Source organism: Chamaea fasciata, unplaced genomic scaffold, assembly GCF_029207755.1.
Source record: "Chamaea fasciata isolate MVZ Bird 193981 ecotype frontalis unplaced genomic scaffold, bChaFas1.0.hap1 SCAF_5, whole genome shotgun sequence".
In the NCBI taxonomy this organism is placed as follows: Eukaryota; Metazoa; Chordata; class Aves; order Passeriformes; family Sylviidae; genus Chamaea; species Chamaea fasciata.
This window is the reverse complement of record NW_027094090.1, coordinates 70,980,512-71,000,304: the sequence shown is the minus strand read 5'-3', so window position 1 is coordinate 71,000,304 and position 19,793 is coordinate 70,980,512.

Sequence of the window (19,793 nt, the reverse complement as noted above, 5' to 3'; positions counted from 1 at the left end):
CATTAGGGTTCAGAACCACAAGCCTAGGAAGTTTCTGCAATAAATTCCAAGCCAGACAACAAAGAAGAACCATGATGCATTGACTGCCTTGCTGTCCTTGAGTCGAGTTAGGTGTTTGCTTGTTTACAAGCACTGAAGAAACCTTGTGATGTCTGACTCGTGTTTGGGTGACTGGGAAGCAGATCCCTCACATGCAAAAGCAGCAGGTCTTCATTGAGAGCTCATTTGCCTGGCATGGAATTCCAGAGACTGTAATTACAGATAATGTAACTCAATTTTCCTGTCAGGGATCTGCTATTTGTAGTACCAGCAGAACCAGAGTGTGTCACATCCCTGCCACACTCCAGCCAAAGCAGAAGCAGCTGTCAGGGTTTGCCAAGCATCCTGGGGTAGAAGGGATACAGAGAAGGTATTTTTGTACATTATTTGGTGATCAGCAAGCCTGCAGGATCATTCTGTGTCACACAGGGTTCTGTGGTGCACAAATGGTGCAACTCAGTCGAGGTAGAAAAGCACTCCATCTGCTGTGGCCTGATTTGTAACACAGGACTGTAAGACCTGAACTAGATATCCCTCCTCCAGTGAAAAGGTCTGCTGTGCTCAATATGGTATGTCCAATACAGCAGCAGCAGCAGAGAACTTACTTGGATAAGAGTGGACATAATTTATAGTCAGTCAGGCTCTCAGAATTAAAACTACACACAAACTCAAACCCAAGGCTGTTACATTTAAGGATGCTGTATTTGTTCTAATTTGTGCATTTAGCAAATTAGGCCTTTGGCTTTTTTCCATCATTTGCAGTAAAATATTGCCTTCTTGCAAAGAGGGCCTAGAAGAAAAGTATGAAATTCTGGGGAGGTACTGAACTTTCAATGCCCAGGACTAAGTAAAAGGTCATCATTAAAGCAAGCAGAAATGACAATAAGATTTCTGTTTTAAAAGCTAGCGTCAAGACACCTGCTGTTACTAAATAACATGTATCAAAGATTTTTCCACCAAATAAAGGTCATCCTTTCTCTTCAATTGACCCTGTATTTGTAAAAGCAAAATTGGCTTGAGTCAATCAAGTCTGGCTTTTCTCTCCTCTGTACATTAAGGAATTTAACATATATGCGGAAATGAATGACATTTCCTCAATTTCCAGAAATCCAATGGCCATTTGTGACTCCCTCTTAGTTTGATTCAGGTTAGAGCAACCTCTTGTTGAATCTACCTTTGAGTACCCCTCATGCTTAGACACTTCAGCTATCCGTCACAGAGTTATTCAGGGCAGAGATATCATCACCTGCAGCCACCTGGAAAGAGAATCTCCAGTTTCCAATTCCTGTCTTCCGTCATACCCAGCAATTTTATTCTGAATGAAGATTAAAATCAACTTAGAGGAACGTGGGAATTATGTTTCAATGCATGCAGGTGCAATGGTTCTGAAATAGAACTAATAATGCTGTGACAAGTGCCTTGTAATTTCTAGAGATGTCACAGTTCATTTGGCATCATTCAAATGCCATGTCCTAGTAACACGGAAAGAAGCAGTGCCCACGATGTAGAAGTTGTTACATGCTGAGAGGAGTGAAAATTGGAACAGATAAATCGGAGAATCTGAACAATTCAGGTCATAAAGACTTGTAAAGGTTGTTTAATATGACCTCCTTCTCAATGCAAGGCCATCTTGATCAGTATTTCAGGGCTGTATTTAAGTTTTGAAAATCTCCCTCAGCTCCTCTGCACTTTTTCCAGTTCTGCACCAGTCTCAGAAGGAGATGATTTTTTCTCATTTGGTCCAGTTAGAATTTCCTTGCATGCAATTTGTTTTTCATTGCACCTAGGTCTTTTTCTGTGCCTCTCTGGAACGGGTCTGGCTCCCTTTTCTTTATGACCTCCCTGCAGGACCCCCAAAGTCTCTTCTCTGGGCTGAACCTCAGTGTTTCCTCGCAGGGCAGGTGCTGCAGCCTCTGGCTCTCACAGTGGCTCTCTGCTGATATGTTTCCTGTTTGTTGGCATCTGAAACTACTCTCACAAATACCAAGCAGAGGGGAATGACCACCTCCTTTGACCTGCTGTCTGCAGCCTTGCTGCTCATGATTGTGGTTGCCCTGTGCTGACAATTGATTCATGTGGCTATCCTTGCTGGGCTGTGAAGCCTGGGAGGGTAATATGGATAAACACCAGGTTTATGGAGGCAAGGAGGTGAAAAGAATTGTTCTTGTGGGAAATTTTGAGCAGCATATCTCATCCAGGAAACTGACTGTTGTGCAAGGCTTGGAAGATAAAAATGGAAGTGATATACACAGAAAGAAATGAGTGAGGACCAGCAAGAGCTCTTAGGGCTAACACACAAAAAGGTTTACAAACAGCAATCTCTTTTTCCCAAGTATCTCCAGGCAGGGATCTGAATGCTTCTGGTCATGTTTAAGAGTTGTGTACATTGGGTTTGCAAAAATACCCGTGGATTCTGGTCGGATTTGTTTGGGGTTTTTAAAAATTAATTTTTTTATTCCCTGCCTCACACCCACATGCGGCTTGGCCACAATGAGAGGTTTATATTCCTGATCAATGTGTACAAACATATCATTTTCACAAAACATTCACCAAGTTTACAGCAGGTCAATCCTGTTTTGATTGCCCGTGCACATTGATTGTCTGGGATAGCCATTGCCCAGCAGTCCCAGCAGCTCAGACCCTGGAAAACTGGCACACCACTGCTCAAAGCTGTATCTCCTTAAATCAGGAGAAAAGGCATTGCAGCTTTTACTAGCAAGATAGATTAAAGTCAACCCTCGAGCTAAGAGAAAATTCCTATATGAATATATATATATATATATATATATATATATATATACGTGTTTCTAATGATGGTGTTCACCTCCTTCAAAAAGCTTTATGCTCTCCAAGAAGATGCCATAAGTAGAGATATATAGAAAGGTTATACAAAAAGGCAAGCTTATTCACAGTGACATCATACTATAAAATTGAATATCACTATATTATTTTTAATTTTTCCTCTTTAGCAATATCTGTCTCAATGTTGCAGTATTTATGCCGTGGAATTAGTGACATAAGTAAAATAATTGGGTAAGATATTACTAGACATACTTCGTGCTTCTGTTTATGAATATAGAAACCAGTAGGGCTCGTTAAGAAAACGTTCATATTTTTAGGTTTGCATCCCTTGGAAGAAAGCAAAGAAAGCACTGGCATTGAGAAGATATAGCAGCATTGAGACAAATGTGAGGACCTTTTAATGGAATGCAGTAGGAAAAATTTTGCAATCTTCAGTCTCACCTGTTAATCTTGAAGAATCGAAAGTGCAAGTGCATTACAATGTATTTATTTTTAAAGAGAGCTTTGCTGGAGTAGCTTACTCTTAGTAGTGTGATGCTGCTTGGAGCCTTTGCCAGAGATAAAGAATTACTCCTCAAAATTTGGGCAAATGCAGTTGAAAGATGTCACTTTCCTCAGCACACCAGCTCTGAATTCATTAGCAGTTGTTCCCGGATGCACCTGCAAGACCAGTCTTTATTATTTTATTTCAAGACTTTATTCACCCCAAGGCACTAGTGATGCCTTGGGAAGGCTGACCTGAAACAAAGACTGGACAGAGCTAGAGAATAAAGTAGGTATTTCTTGAAATGCTTCTAGGATACACCTTGGGCAGGACAGGGCCTGATCAGGGCTACACCCAAGGTGGACTAAGAATGGTCACACAATGGATTACTGGTCACAAGGTCTTACACTTTTATAAGTTTTGGTCTATTTGCATATTGGGGCTTAATTGTCCAATTACAGTTTCAGGTTGTGAGGTCATCCTTCTTGTTCCTCCTTCCAGCCCATCGTTGTTTGTGCTTTTGGGCCTGAAAGTTGTCCTTGGTCTTCAGCAGGAAAAAGAATTTGTTTTGTCTCCCTACTCTGTGAAGAGAGCTGACTAGCACTTAGCATGAGGCTCAGAACTACAGCCCTAGGCAGCACAGAATCTGAAAAACATGAAAGCTAAAACTTAAGGCATCACTAGAAAATAAAAAGTGAGTGATCCTAGCTCTGCCTTTGAGATTGGATGTATGAAACAAGAAAACTATGAAAACACTAAAACAATCCAGGCTGATGTAAATCATGGTGGTGTGCAGAGAGCGAGGGCTCAACCACACCCCACAGGGAGGGGATTCTGCCCCTCTGCCCTGCTGGGACCCTACCTGCGGGGCTGCACCCAACCCAGGGGTCCCAGCACAGGAAGGATGTGGAGTTGCTGGAGTGAGTCCAAAGAAGGGACACCAATATGATCAGAGGGATGGAGCAGCTCTGCTGTGAGGACAGGCTGAGAGAATTGGGATTGTTCTGCCTGTAGAAGAAAAGCTTTGGGGTGACTTCATTGTGGCCTTCAAGTACCTGAAGGGAGCCTACAAGAAAGATGGAGAGAGATTCTTTACAAGGGATCTGGAGTGACATGACAAGGGCGAATGGCTTCAGGCTTACAGAGTCGGTTTAAATTAGATATTAGGGAGAAACTCTTCCCTGTGAGGGTGGTGAGGCCCTGGCACAGGCTGCCCAAAGAAGCTGTGGCTGCCCCATCCCTGGAAGTGTCCAAAGCCAGGTTAGATGGGGCTCTGCGCTACCTGGTGTTGTGGAAAGTATCCCTGCCCATGGCAGGGGATTGGAATGAAGTGGTTTTTAATGTTTCTTTGAACCCAGGCCATTCGGTGACACACGGGAGGGGAGGTTGGTGCCAGACAGAGCCCCTGTGCAGCAGCACTGGCATGGTGTCCCACCAGCCTCTTCCCCTAGCTCTGGGTGTGTGCTTGAGTCTGCCTACCACAGTCACTGGTCTTGTGTAGATGTGCCCAGCATGTTTCAAAAGACAACTGCACACATTGCACAACTTTTTAAAGTATCACTGCATGTGAAACACACTGTTTGTGCCCAAGATTACAGCCTGAATTAGAAAGGGAAGACAGGAAACGTGGGAAGGATAGTTCTCCATGGTTTTTCACAACTTCTATTTACCTGAAGAAGATGTTCACGTTCTTTATGTCCTCAGGGCACCCACCACTGCCCCAGTTCCAGCATTTGCTGTATCTCTCCTGAGGGAGCCCTTGAAGCCATAGGGGTCACTTGCTGTTCCTACATTTCCGTGTGCCTAAGGAGTTGGTGGTAGTAGTAGTGGTCCCTCTTCTTTCTGCTTCTTCACATCTTGTTTGCTTTTCATGCTTTTTTCCAAATGAAAATGTGACTGTTGCACTCTCCAGCTTCCCTCTTTCTCAACACTAGCAGCTTATAAATATGCTTCTATCAGCATGTGGTCCTGTTCCCATATTAGAGAAAACAAACAGATACAACTTTACTTTATAGTGACAGTATTGGAAAAATCCAGCTTCCTAATCTTTTTGTATTGATCTGCTCTTGAGCAAGTTGATGGACTGGATTTTGCTTCCATTATATTCCTACATATCTCTCCAGACCGTTTTATCTGGGACTCTTAACACCAGGGAGAGAGAAATCTGTTCCCAAAATCAAAGAGGCTGGTTTCTTTAGGAGTGTGCATTTGTGTGTCCAGCGTGACAGAGCTGGCAAATAATTTCTGAAGAGACCATTACAGGAAAGGCCTTTTGAGGGTGTGTAGTATAAGTGGATACATAGTAGTTGATATATCACTATGTAATAGACAGTGAATATGGTGTAAGTGAAAGAAACTACACTATGATATAGGAAAATCCCATGTAAGTGTGTTTACCAGGTAGGGATCACCACTGGGTTGGCAAGGGATGTGTTAGTCTCAAGTGACAAAGATTAAAAGGGTGAATAATAGGCAGCTAGATTTTGGCCTGTTGTCCAAGGGTGCTGGGACTCCTGTTTAGACACAATGAATGAATGAAGAAATTCCTCTTATGTGTATGTGGACTACTGGTATGTTTATTTTGTAATACATAAGATTTGGTACAAAGGTGGCATTTAGACATTTAGACTCCACAGGTATGGCCAGTGGCAAAATAACATGAAATGCAATATCAGCAACAATTTTCCATGGCTCCATGTTAAAGAATTACATAGAAATGCCACAGTAATAAGTACTATGTGATGCCAAGGCCAGTGCTGCCTGCTAGAACTGTGGTTCTGTCCTCCAGGATTTTTTCAAAGCACACCATGTTCAGCAGAAGAACAGGAATTCATGGGATGACTGCAGGGCAGAATACTGTCCAAAGTGTTTGCTAATAGCTCTCAGAGCTTGCAAAAAGGGCTGGCAGAGGATTCATGAGAGTCTTGTTCAGCCTGAATCACTGAACCAGTTCACGTTTGTTCCAAACAATTCGGGTCATGACAAGAGCTTCAAAGAACTGTCTGAAGGCTAACAATTACACTGAACCTGAAGAATTAGCACTTAGGGACATTAAAAAAGAATAAACTGATTTGTGTATCCAGAGATTTGACTCTCAAGAGGAAGATACTGGTCACAGGACAGTGTCAAGAACAGAATAGTAATTCAAACTGTAAAGGAAAATGAAAGAAAAAGAAAGAAAAAGAAAGAGTTGCATTCGTCTTCAATAATGCATTATTTTTGACATTTAAATCTGAAATATGCTTTTCTATGAATTTACTTTTCTCCAAGTTCAGACTTGTACTTTAAAATTTTACTGGTAATTAACAGTAAAACAGTTTAACATTTAACCTTTTTTTCCCAATTTAATTTTACTGAAGTTGTTTGGGAAAAAAAAAAAGGTGCAGAGACAAACAGAGATTCTGCAGACACAAAGCAAGTTGTGCATCTGCTCTTGAATCCCTTGCCTAGGAGATGTAATAGATACTAAGGCACCATATGCAGTATTTTAAGGAGTTGGTCACATTATGCAGCTGATCTGAAAAATGGCTGTGTCATTATTTACATTGTACAGAACAAAAGGAGCATTCACAAAATGTCATGGGATGATTAAAGCAGGAAAAAATGAAATCCATTCCCCATACTGACACTTATTTTCCTTGTGTCCTCACACAAGTTTCATCTTGCAGGCTGCTTAAGCACATGCTTTCTGGGTGAGTCACCTCACCCCAGTGGCAGGCTCCAAGACATATCCAATACATGCAAGTGTTTTCAGAAACAAAGGCCTTCAATTTTACATGCCTCATTTCCCATATCCTCAACATCAGGAGGATATATTTATTAATTTTGTGGGACTCAGAGGACATATTATTGTTTGAGATGTCAAAGGGAAGATTTTAGCAAGTAAGATAAACACAGAGACAGCATAATGTCAGTATGCAAGGTACAAGTGCAGCTGAAATGAAAATCTGAATTCTGAGCTCTGAAACAAAAGAGCACTTTATAAAAGGCTGTCTGCTAGAAGTAAAAGAACATCAGAAGAAAAAGTATTTATAAAACAGGCTTTTAAAAATATTTAGATTGGCATTTACCTAAAATGTAGCCCATCCTTAAACATAGCCACAGATAAAATTATTTAGTGTGACACTTTGTTGTGTGTCCCACGGAATTCTTACTTGATTTGATTCTCAAATTGGTTTGTTTGCTAGGTGTAGGACAGCTGCACTAGTCTTATTTGATTTGTTGGTCAGGTGGACACGCAACTGTGATGATTATAGCTAACTCTGACAGAATCCTTCTTTGTCACATAAAGTAGGTGCAAGCTGAATGCAGCAAAAAACAGGTTTGCTCCACCTTATTCCATAAAAAAAAAAAATTAGTCTTCTGAGTGTTACAGTGTCTGGGAGTTTTTTTACTTCTTTTTTAATGGTTTATCATTTCTATGATGTGACAGTTTTATATATATATTTATCCATATATTTGTAGATTTACCACAAAAAAGAAACCAACATTTTCAAACAATGGTGATAAATCTTACCTATATACCAAAAAGCAGAATATCTCTCTGTCCATAACGGGGAAAAGAAGATTTCTTTTCTCTGTAGTAGTATTTTCCCAGACTCTGGTGCTAGTCTGTGGCAGGAAAACAAAGGCTTGAGCAACTTCCTTTCCTCTCTTTCCTCAGGCACTGAAACTTCTCCCTGAAGGTGTGGTTCTCTTCCACTTGGTCCCTTTTATTTTTTAACGAAGCAGAACAAAAGTGAAGATTATGTATCTGTGATAAATTTCAGTTTATCATAGAATGGTTTGGTTTGGAAAGGATCTTAAAGATCTTACAGCTCCAACCCCCTGCCATGGGCAGAGATGCCATCCGCTAGATCAGGTTACTCTGGGCCTCATCCAGCCTGTCCTTTAACATTTCCACGTTCTAAATAATATATTGTGGCAGGATAATTCCCTGTGAATGCACTGTCTGAAGGTCTTTGAGTGCTGCATTAGGATGAGCTCCATCCTCTACTTGAAGGCTTTGGGAAGTTTCTTCCTTCCTGGTCCCTCATGGCAGTTTTCAAAATAATGGGTTTTGTGCAACCTTTAGGTAGACCATTAAAATGCACCCAAAAATCTTGGACCTTTTGGAAAAAAAAAAATTGCTTTATTGATGATTGATTTTTCTTTGCCTTATCTACCCCAAATGGGCACCTCATACATGCTTATTGATCCTAGGAGTGCATAAAATCTACAAGAACAAATGGAAAAATGCAGAATCCCTACCATTTTTATATATACTGGCTTGGGGTCTGGCAGTTGCTCATTTGCACAGTTACTTGTCTGAAGGCAGGCAGGTTTTTGGGTGAGATGAAATGAATAACCTGGCAGTTGTACTCCTGTGTCACACAGTATTCTGCTCCAAATTCTGCTGTTTGGAACTCCTTATGAACAGGCTAATCCTGAAAGGATAGCTATGGGTCAAAGGGTAAATAGGTCAGTTTTGTGGAGGTGGGATCTGTTTTGGGAAAAAGGAGAAGCAGAATTAGTCAGGGATACCTCTTCTTCACCACACAGCCCACAGAGATTAAATGTTCTGTGTTATAGCTGTAGGTAGGGTGGGATCTGAGGCATGTCACAGCACAGAGCCAGGAGCAGCTGCTGTCATTTTTAGTGGCAATTCCAGAGCAAACTAAATTAATAACCTGTAATGGTAAGGGCTTCTTTATGAAATTCATGCTTTTGAAATTATGGGCTGCACAGATAAGACAGTGGGTGAGATGAATGTAGTATAATGTATGTATGAAATATATGAGCTGGATAAAACACGTCTTTTAGATGCAACATAGGTAAATAACTTAATATAGATTATATAATTATGTATATAAGGGAACATATAGACAAAAATTAAGCTTGGCTTAAAGCATGCGGGAACTTGGTGGTAGACTGGACAACTTGGGTTAGTCAGAAGATCATTCAGCAAAACCTGAAGGAAGGTTTATTTCTGTATTACTTTCATTTTTTTTCCAGCAGCATTGCCCTTCTAAAGATATCCCTTCAAAAGATGGACCTTTTAAGAATGTCTGCAGATCTGGACTCCCTCAGATTAACTAAGGGCACACATTTCAAAGGGAAGTGGTGTTCATGGGAATTCTCTGCCAGCCACCCAGATCTCAGTTGCAGAAGTAAAGGATAAGTAGTAAAGGAGTTTAAATTTCCTCGAGCTGCCTTCTGTTGTGCTTCAGCTTTGATCTGCCAGGATTACCTTGAGAGGTGAGAAAAGTAGTTAATTTTCCACTTTCACTTGACACTTCCCCTTTCTCTAGGGGCTGCTGAGTTACTGCCCACTGCCTACCTAGGTGAGCTGAATGCAGTACCAGAACTTGAGTTTTCTGGGTGCTGATTGACTTCACAGACTGTCAGGTGAGGGATTCCTTGGCTTCAGTGTAGCTGCCATACAACTACAACCAGAGAGATGGATTTTCTACTCTGGGCAGCCCATGATGTCACCATCTTCACTTTGTCCTTTCTCTGTGGTCCCACAGGAACTATCTTGAGTTCCCAGGGAACATTCTTTACATAGTTTTACAAGTTTACTTTCTCCAGCTCTAGATTAAAACCATTCTTTGTGGTGATGGCTATAAAAAAAAAAAGATTCAACTCTGCTTAGGTGTCTTCTGCTTTGTTTATAAAGTTAAATATGTTGCCTTCTTGTGTTGTTCTACTCCTTCATCTTTTGTCTTTGGAGTTATATTTAGGCTTTTGTTTTATTATTAATTAGACGCCATCCTTTTGTTCTGCTCTTATCACACCTCAAACAATAGATTCTCAGCCATAGCCAAGGCTTCTGTCTTCTTCAGTAATACAAATATTTGGCAACAGAGCACAATGTGTGTTTGTTTTTAAACAACCATGACATGGAAGCTCCCATGTCCTTGCGCTGTTTGTCAGCTATTGCAAAGGACAGAATAGCAGATGGCAAAACGGGCTAGGAAAAATGACTAAGCATGACTTGAGCTGCACCAGGAGGAAGAGGGATCAGAAATAATGATGCCCTCCACTCCTGGATCCAGCTTTTTGCAAACTTTTGGCACTGCTATTCTGGTTGTGTCTTGGCACTGGCTGAGGCTGGTCCTTGTGCTGTGGCTTTCCTGGAAGGAGCACGCATGTGCCCTGGCACCTCACTCTCAGAGCTGCTCTGTTTCAATCCTCAGCTGCAGTGCACTGTGACAGGTCCCATGTGCTACTATTGTATATTGTGCATCTACAGCTCATCAAAGAGCTCAGATGCACCCTGCAGACTCAAACCCACATGGTAAAAACAGTAAAACCTGAGCACAGGTTTTGTTTCCCCTGTGTCAGGGAGCAGAAACCTCTGTGACCAGAAGCAGAAACACTGATCTAAAGTGTTTAGCTGGTCACAGCTATCCTTGAACTGATCAAAGTAGTGCTGGTAACCTCCAGGACTTACAATATGCTTTATCTCTCGTGGCAATCTGTGTTCAGTCCAGGGACAGTTTTAAATCAGGCATGCAAAAAGCCAAATACAGCTTCTTCACTGGGCTCAGCCAGACCTGCCACCATGCATGGGGTAAGCTGCTTCTGTTCACTCTGCTCCCAAGACACAAAGGGCAGATAAAACTGCATCATGGCAATTTCTAGGAAATGCAGTGAGTCAGTTCCTAGATGAGACCCCTGTGAGTCAGATCATTAGCACTGATTTCCATTTCCACTGCTCTTGCTGTTGTTGGGCTTTTTGTTAGTTTTAAGAAAGGGGATATTTTCATTTTACAACTGTTTTTACACTACTTTCATAGGAAAATGATATGGTAATTGATCTCTGTTTGCCCAGCCTTTCCCAGAGACTTTTGTGTTCATCATCAAGAAAGGTAGCATTTTCAAAGTTTCTAAGTCCCTGCAATGTTCATGAAAACTGCTGGCTGGATAGAAGAAAAAGCCCCTGTTAGTGCTGTGGTGAGAGGACACGCCACAAAGGCAACTCACTCTGTGAGTCATCAGAGAATTCATACCTCTAGATAGCAGGAAAAGCCTTGGAGTTTGCATGTTATATTAGACCTCAAACAGAGACACATCTATTAGAAACTAAAAATAATCATCGCCGTTGCTCCCAAGAAAACGGATTTTTAATTGTACAAAATCCATCCTGTAAAAGCAGCGTTTGTATCTGGCCCTGCAGATTCATATGCTCCCCTCTCTTCACAGGCATGAAGATTTAAGGTACTCATCAGTGGGAAATATGTATAACCTCCCACAGGACTGCAGTTTCGCCTTCAGTACTAACATATTAAAACTAGACTTCTCAAACATTCATATTAATTAGTCTGTAAGGAACCATTATCAAAATACGGTGTGAATACATAATTATGAGGGTGTGTTGTCTGGCAGAAAAATGAGGGTCTGATCCTGCCTCCTCCCAAGTAAATGGCAGCTTCACCACTTGTTTTTGTATAAGCAATAGTGAGCCCTAAGGCAGCAGAAACGGGAGACAATTTCCCCCTTCCTGCCTCCCTGGAAGCAGTGTCTCACCCTTGCTGAGAAAGCACTTCACCCCTCCTGGGAGGGGAGATAGAAAGCAGAGCGTTTGGCGGCTGTTATCAATATTCATGCACAGCTGCAATTCACAGGCCTTATTCCCTGCTGAAATGTGCCATTAACTGCAGCAGGGCTCGACCCAGAGTGGGACAGACCCCTGGTAGTGCCACTCAGGAATTTCTGGCTGTCCTCTAGGTGCATCTACTGTCCTGCCACAGGAGAGGACAACCTGGCTCTTCTTGTGTCAGGGCTGTTTATCGCCTGGCCCTGGTCCTGTGAGAAGACCCAGCAAACTGTCCTGCATGTGATAAGTGTTCAGGCAGTTGCAGAAGTTCAAATTCTGCCATTTCACTGGGCTTATAGGCAAAACCTTTGTTTGCCCCTGATAAATGCAGTGCCGGAGCGTGCAGGGTACAGCAAGCTATGTGTTAATACTACAATATCAGTCCCACAGCTCATCTCTCATGAGGATCTCATTTGTTTGGGGTTTTTTGTTTGGTCTATTTTGTCCTAAATAAAAAAATAGCATGGTCTAGAAAATGCAGAATGGGACTAGAAAACTGGAAAGAAATCTAAGATCTTGTTTTTCTGCCACAGATTTGTTTGCAGCCCTGGGAGAATATGAGGATGTTATTTCCCCATCCCCAATTAACGTCTTGTTTGTAATCTGGTGGAAGTGCTTTTCCTGCTGTTTCCCATCCCCAGGTTTCCCTTCTTGGCTTAACCATATGCAAAAGCAGTGGATTTTTTTTGCTAGCACTAGAACACATCCCCTCCTGATCCAGGATTCCTTTCTCTCCTGCAGTTCCCATTCTCTCCCATTGGCTGCAGCAAAGTTGCACTGCCTCGGGAAGAGCAGGGATGTAATATGGGCTTGTTCCCAGCTGCCTCTCACTGCCCTCCCTGCCTGAGTGCTGGCAGGGGACAACTGTCCTGACACAGGGTCCCCAAGGTGTCCAACACTGCATGATCCACCACCCAATAGCTGCCTTGCTGCTTTAGGAACAACAAGGTGTCTGGCTAGACACCTGCAAAGGATTTCCATTTCACACTCTGTGCTGGTATAACTGGACAGGTGTGCTAAAAACACCATCATGAGGTTTTTCAGTCATGAGGTTCAACAACTCTCACTGAGGACAGGCAGACTCAGAGATGGAAATCTCCTAGTGATGCACATGACCCTGACAGTGGCAGTGTGGACCTCCCCCTGCTGTCTTCTTGTAAAAAGTTCCTACCCCAAACATCAACGACCCTGGTGGCGGTTGGACACTAAAGACTGGAATGAAATTCCTACTTTGCTTTGCCAAACAACTATTGCATATCAGTAAGGGTGAAGGTCAGTTATTGTTTAGAGAAAACTGGATCTGTAACAGGGCAGGCATTCAATGAGATTTTCTCCATATGCACAATAGAAAATTTCAGAAATTCCTTCTAGGTGCATAGTTTTTCTCTTTTTTGCATCTAATTACTTCTAAAACTCTGGCCTTCGGTCACTGGCCACTTGAACTGAATTATTGCTTGTGAGCAAGTGGAGAGGAAGGGAGAACCTTATCAAGTTAGCAGCCTTTTAACACTCAAACATCACCCTTTTTTATTAGAATTTCCCCACTCATATGTTCTGTTGGCTTTTAGGAGAACAAGAAGTTGAAGTACATCAGGAGCTGAGGGAAAAGGTTATTCTCACCTCTCTCTAAATATTGTATATCCTTGGGATTTCAGAAGTGTCCTGAGATGAAGAGTGCCAAAAGCTTTAGTTTGGTTGAGATACACTTAGCCAGAAACAAATTCCCAAGCCTTGGATATTCTCACCAACTTCTGCCTCTTTCTAAGCACCATTCTTTCTGTGAAATTGAACAGCTACCAATCCTGGCAAAACGAACATTTTCTAATTGAATTTAGTGAAGTCAGGACTGCATATAGATGATGTGCTCAATAAACTGCTTTAACCTGGGACCTTTAGCACAGAATTTGATTATGGCAGTGATTGTTTAACTAGAAATGCCATCCAAAATGCAAGTAAAGCATGCGGCTATAGTGACTGTACCTAGCCACTAGAGAGAGACATTATCCCGTGCAGTAAAGTGAAATGTTTCACTTGCTGCTGTGGTTTAACCCCACATGGCAACTAAGTTCTACACAGCCCCCCACTCACTGTCCTCCGAGGGATGAGGAAGAAAATGGGAAGGGTAAAAGTAAGAAAACTCCTAACTTTGGATAGAAACAGTTTAATAGGTAAAGCAAAGGCTGTGCACATAAGCAAAGCAAAACAAGGAATTAATTCCCTGCTATCCATGGACAGGCAGGTGTTCAGCCATCTCCAGGACAGCAGGACTCCATCACATGTGACAGTGAACTGGGAAGACAAACACCATCACTCCAAACATCCCCCTTTTCCCTTCTTCCCCAGCTTTATATGCTGAGCATGATCCAGATAGTCTGGGACTTGCCTTTGGCCAGTTGGGGTCAGCTGTCCTGGCTGTGTCCCCTCCCACTGGTGGGGTGGATGAGGGGCAGAAAAGGCCTTGGTTCAGCAATAACTAAAACATCCCTGTGTTACCAGCACTGCTTCCAGCACAATTCCAAAGCACGCTCCCACACCAGCCATTATGAAGAAAACACTATTACAGAGTTAATTTTTCAGTCAACTCAAACCCAGCACACTTCCAAATGTCCAGGGACCTCACCTCGGAGCAAAGTCTCCTGTTCACCTGGAGCAGGTGACCAAACCTTGGGGAGCTGTGGCCCGTGGCTGCATGTACAAGGAGGCCATTCCAAAAACACTGTAACAATGACGTGGGGAAGGTGTCAAATTTACATTTCTGTATTTTCAATCAAATCCGTGCACGTGCAATTAGGGAAGTAGAGCAGGGCAATGCCAATCAAGCCCACGCAGGTGACTTCTCTCAGTGTGACATTTGGGCAGGCAGACAGATTTTTCGGGCTTTACGGAAAGATCAAGAGCCAGATTGTACAGAGTTGTTGCAAAACCTTCAGCACCAGGGTGCCTTGTTTAGTCCAGGTGTGTTTTAATCCCAGACACGAGAGTGCTGGTGCGCTGTGCTGTCAGCAGCGACCTGGGAGGCTGCACCAGAGCCCGAATGGTTAACGCGGGCTGCTCAGCCCTGAGATTAACAGGTGCTCATGTGTTCAGAAAGGAGAACCGGGCAGACTGGAAACTGTCGTGAACCGACAGCGGAAACGTCCATAAAACCAGCGCTACATCCAAGCCGATAAATGCGCGCTGCGGACTCGGATAATGCCCGGAGGTCAAAAGCTGCGCTCCTATTTGTAAAGCCTGCCAAGGCGTTCAAGCTTCTGAGCACAGGAAGATGTAGTTAAAGTAACGGTGGTGGGGAAACTTGGGAAGTCTGGCCGTGCTAAAAATGCTTCTGGATACAAAAGCGGCTTGTGCTGTGAGTAAGCGGGACGGTGCCTGACTGTAGCCGTGCTGGGTATTTAACCCCGGAGATTTTCTGCAGGCAGGTGCCAGCTCTGAGCCGCAGAGGAATTCCCTGAGAGGGGACTAAGCAGCGCCTTGCTGTTTTGATCTTTCACAGAGTACTGAGCGAGGATCTGCTATCAGGATCAAGTGGTCATTTCCTATGTGATTAGTTCTCTTTTAATGCAGGCGAGGAGTAGCATTGTCCTCGTGTGCGCTGTTTAAGTTATTTTGGGAGTCCTGCAGTTCTCCTTTTTTGCTAACGTGAAAACACTAGGTAACACGTATTTGTTTTCTGACCTCTAATTATTTTATATCGGTTCTTAAACTTTGCGTTAGAACTTAAATTAGAATCTTTGTTTGCACCTGCACTTACTCTCGATTTCTCAAAATAGAGCAGAGGTTCGCTTGTGAAAATCCCGTTAAATTTCACAGGCTGATTTGAAAATCTCGGTAGCAGCACTTTAATCCTCTGAAGGTGCGGGTTCAGCTGTATGCAAACATGCAAGGAGAAGTCTCGGTCTGGGTTTCCACTAGGACTTAACTAGGTGCACGTTGAAAGTGAGCATTCAGTTTTTGTCTTGCAAATTAGCCAGCACTCAACTGAGGGGAGTCCTCAATCATTATGCAAATAATAAACGGGTAAAATCCCCTTTTCTTTTTATATAGCAGCACACCCTTTAGCGCATCCTCGGAATTAATCAGTTTTAAGGATTGATTACTGTAAAGCACCACAATCTGCTGGCATTAAAATATTAAAATGAAACCTCTTAAAAGCCCCTTTTAAAAAAGCTAACCAAGCCTGGATTGCAGACAGGGGTGTTTCCTGACCAGCTGTGTTGGTTCCGAGAAGCTTTTCTAGAATCTCGCATGACACTTTCTAGCATCTTACAAGTGCTCAACAGATTTTCTGCATACTGTAAAATTACCTGTACACATTAACATTTAAACGAAAAAAGTATCTGATTAATACTCCTGTATGACAGAATGGTGATACACGTGCAAACAGCCCTTGAAAAGTCTGTAAATCAATAGCGAGTTTTGAGGCTATATACTGAGTGAAAAAATGTGTAATTGTATACATTCAACTGCCATCTTGATGGTTGATATTAATCCTCTAAAATGAGAAACATGAGAAAAAGCCATCCTCAGTTTTCATGGGAAGAAAGGGGACAAAAATGGGTTCAAGACAGATTCACAGAAATAACTGTTTCCTGCTTCTCCTCGATTTTGCAGAAGTGGACGAGGACAGGTGTCTCTGCTCCTTCTATCAGCAGCTGTCCCACTCGAGGGCAACACAGCATATTGCTATTTGCATTTGCAATATGGATCCATCATCCCACTCTAAAATTCGGCAAGTCCAGACCGCTGTGCAAAGGGAATAGGAAGAACTTTAAGAACATTATGGAGACTTGAGCTTGGCTGTGAGGGGGCTTCAGTTTCCAGCTGAAGGACAGTTATTTAAGAAGGAAAGTTATTGTCCTGTTGTGACATATTTGTGGCGTTCCCTGACCACCACCTAATTCTAACTTCATTTGAGTTGTGCATGGGCACAACATGATTAACCTTACTTTGCAGAGAAGACTTTATTAAAGCTTTTCCTTCACAGTTACTATTCTGCTTAATGAACAAAAAATACTTTCTGTTCTCACCCCAATGCAGATGGCCTTAGGTCAGTGACCTTTTCGTAGTTTGTCTAAAGAGTTACCGACTCTTTTCATTTAGATATGGAGATGATGTAGTGATGCAAGAGTGGCTATCTTTGCAATATAAGAATTCCTGACGGGGACAAGGAGCACACAATAATGCAATTGCTCGGTGTGTCCAGGGCAGTTTTTGTCTGTGAGTGAAGATGGGGATTTTGGGAAGCCAGGTGGGCAGTGCTGTGTGCTTACACACTTGTGCTGTGTATATAGACTTAATAACTTTCCTTTGCTGCTGAGTATACATTTCAGCTTTGAAGGACTCAGGGTTAAGTATTTTCACTAGTTTGGAAGTGGGGAAACTGAGATGGGAGAAAGCCAGTGGTTGGAATGGGGCTGGAAGTCCTGGCTAGCTCAGGACTGTGAGGCTCAGAGTTCTGTGCTCAGACCATGCAACCACAGCCCTGTGCAACAATAACAAGTTTCAGTTCATTCCCATTTGAGGAGGAAAATGAGACCATTCAAATAAATCAATAGCCCCTTTCTCTGGAGTGGGAATGCATCCCATTAAACGGCGTGTCAGAAGAAATAATGGTGCCCTACGTTTATACCTGTAATCCTTTTTTTCTCTGTTGATTGCACTGTTTCAGCACCTATGTTCTAAAGGACTTTGAAACTGACGTGGCTGTTTATTGAAAGGAAACTTCTCAGGGTGGCTCAGCTTAATTGTGTTCTCATTGGAGTGAAACAGGATGCTTGGCCCAAACCTTATTTCCTTCATTTCACTCTGTTCTATTCCAAGCACTTTTCCTGCATCCTGAAGTAAAATATCGGTGATGCTGCATTTTTGTGAGCACAGGGCATTGGAAGGGATGCATGGTCGAGGAAATTTTCATTTATTGATCTTGGAGGAATTGGGAATGCCCATGTCCAATTGGGAATTACCGTGGGCAATTCTTTAGAGCCACTTTTCCACTTTTCCCGGTTTCCACTAGAGGGGTTACACGCTCTAGTTCAGAGTGCTGCAACAGCCCAGGATAAGATGGAGCTGCTTCTTGTCCACCTATATTTTTAACTGCTACAGTTAATTCACAAATACAATAATGAGCTGACAGTACTAGGGCTGGAGGCCTTAATAACCATTACAAAAATCATTAATTACCAGGAAATTAGAGAGGTGTCTGTTAAGTGGTTAAATTTGCAACCTTCTGTCCACAAACAAGAAATCCAAACGCTTGCCTGAATCATAGCTAACTTCCCACACATTGCTTATAAGCTATATCTTGTTTATTTCTGCATATATTACTCTCAGTAAATGATTAGATTTGTCACCCATGACCCAGTATGCTGTTTGCAATTATTTCTTTTATTAAATTAATCACTACATATTTACTTTGAGAAATTATGTATGATATCTATCAACGCACGCATGTGTATGAGTGTATGTGAGCACATGAACTTCCCTGATTGCCTTTCCTCTTGTACAGCAAATTAAAAATAACAGGCATTAAAGCTGGCAGAGCTACACTGACAGGGAAACCAGCTCAGAGGGAGGGGGGAAATTGCTATATAAAGTTTTTTCTTTTGTATTTTAAGTGTTTCTACTTATGTATTGAATTTTAATGATCTGGACAGTCTAATCTTCACTAGCAGATGTATAAACACTTGTGGCTCTAAGATTTAAGGGTGCTGGTGTGGACTGCACTCAGCTTTGCTTTTTCCACCTCCCACGTCTCGTGGATGCGTCTGTGTTGGGGGGATCTGCAGACATATGGGCCCTCACCATATCTTTGGCACTTTGTGTAGCAGTAATACCACCCAGATAACTGCTTTGCAGAATCAGATCCTTTGTGAATTACTTACTGGGAGAAAGTAATTCACTTGGCTCGCCACTTTTTGCTGGGGAATATAAAGCCTCTCCTTTCTACAATGACAATAGAAGTAGCTCATTTTCTGGGAAAACTAAACCTTTTGCCAAATATAGAAATAGGACTTCCATCAGTTTGGGCTGCTGTAAAGTTGGGGTTTGCTTTTCTTTTATGTTGTTGTTCATTTTCTTTTCTTTTAATAAATGTATTTCTATTTCTGTTTAGTTTCCATGTAATCTTTTAGATATTTCATCCTATCAGATTTTTGTTCTGTCTTCTGCTTTATTTTTCATTGCAATGATTTCTCTGTCTTCTCTGAACATAATTTCTTCTGAGCAGAATTCACCCCCAACAGCCTCTGAGCTTAATTTACAGATCCATTGTATTTGAGTTGGTTCGAAATGAGACAGAAATACTCACTTTTAATCTGTTATATTTCTGAGGTGTTAATTAGTTTGCCACCTCTTGTTTGCCACCCAGTTCAAACTGGCAACCCGAATGCTATGAGAAATTCTTTTAATAATCTTCTAAGATAATGATATGGAGTAATTTACTTCTGCAACAAGTAACTTGCTTCAGGAAGGGGATCACTGGGACCAAGATAGTTGTGATAATGTGGATTTCAAACCACAAACACTTCAGCTTGTAAAGAAACCAGAATGAGGCCTATTAAAAGACAAAGTTTAAACAACCTTGTAGATTTCATGACTTTTGTCTGCAAATACGTAGTGTTCTTTACCCACATACAAAGGGAGGGTTGGAACCTCCGGTTGGTACACACACAAATTCCTTTCCTGACTTTTTGACTCTGTTCCTTTCTTAACCAACAATGAATTCAGGGATTCTGGGCTTTGCATCACCTCGGTAGATGATCTGCTCGGTTCCACCTTGCTGCAAAGCAACAAGGCAGAGATGGGAGGGAAGTGATCTTGGAAAGAATCAGCCTCCTACCTCTGCAGAGTACGTGTGTGAACCCGCCCTGACACACGAGCAAACCCTGG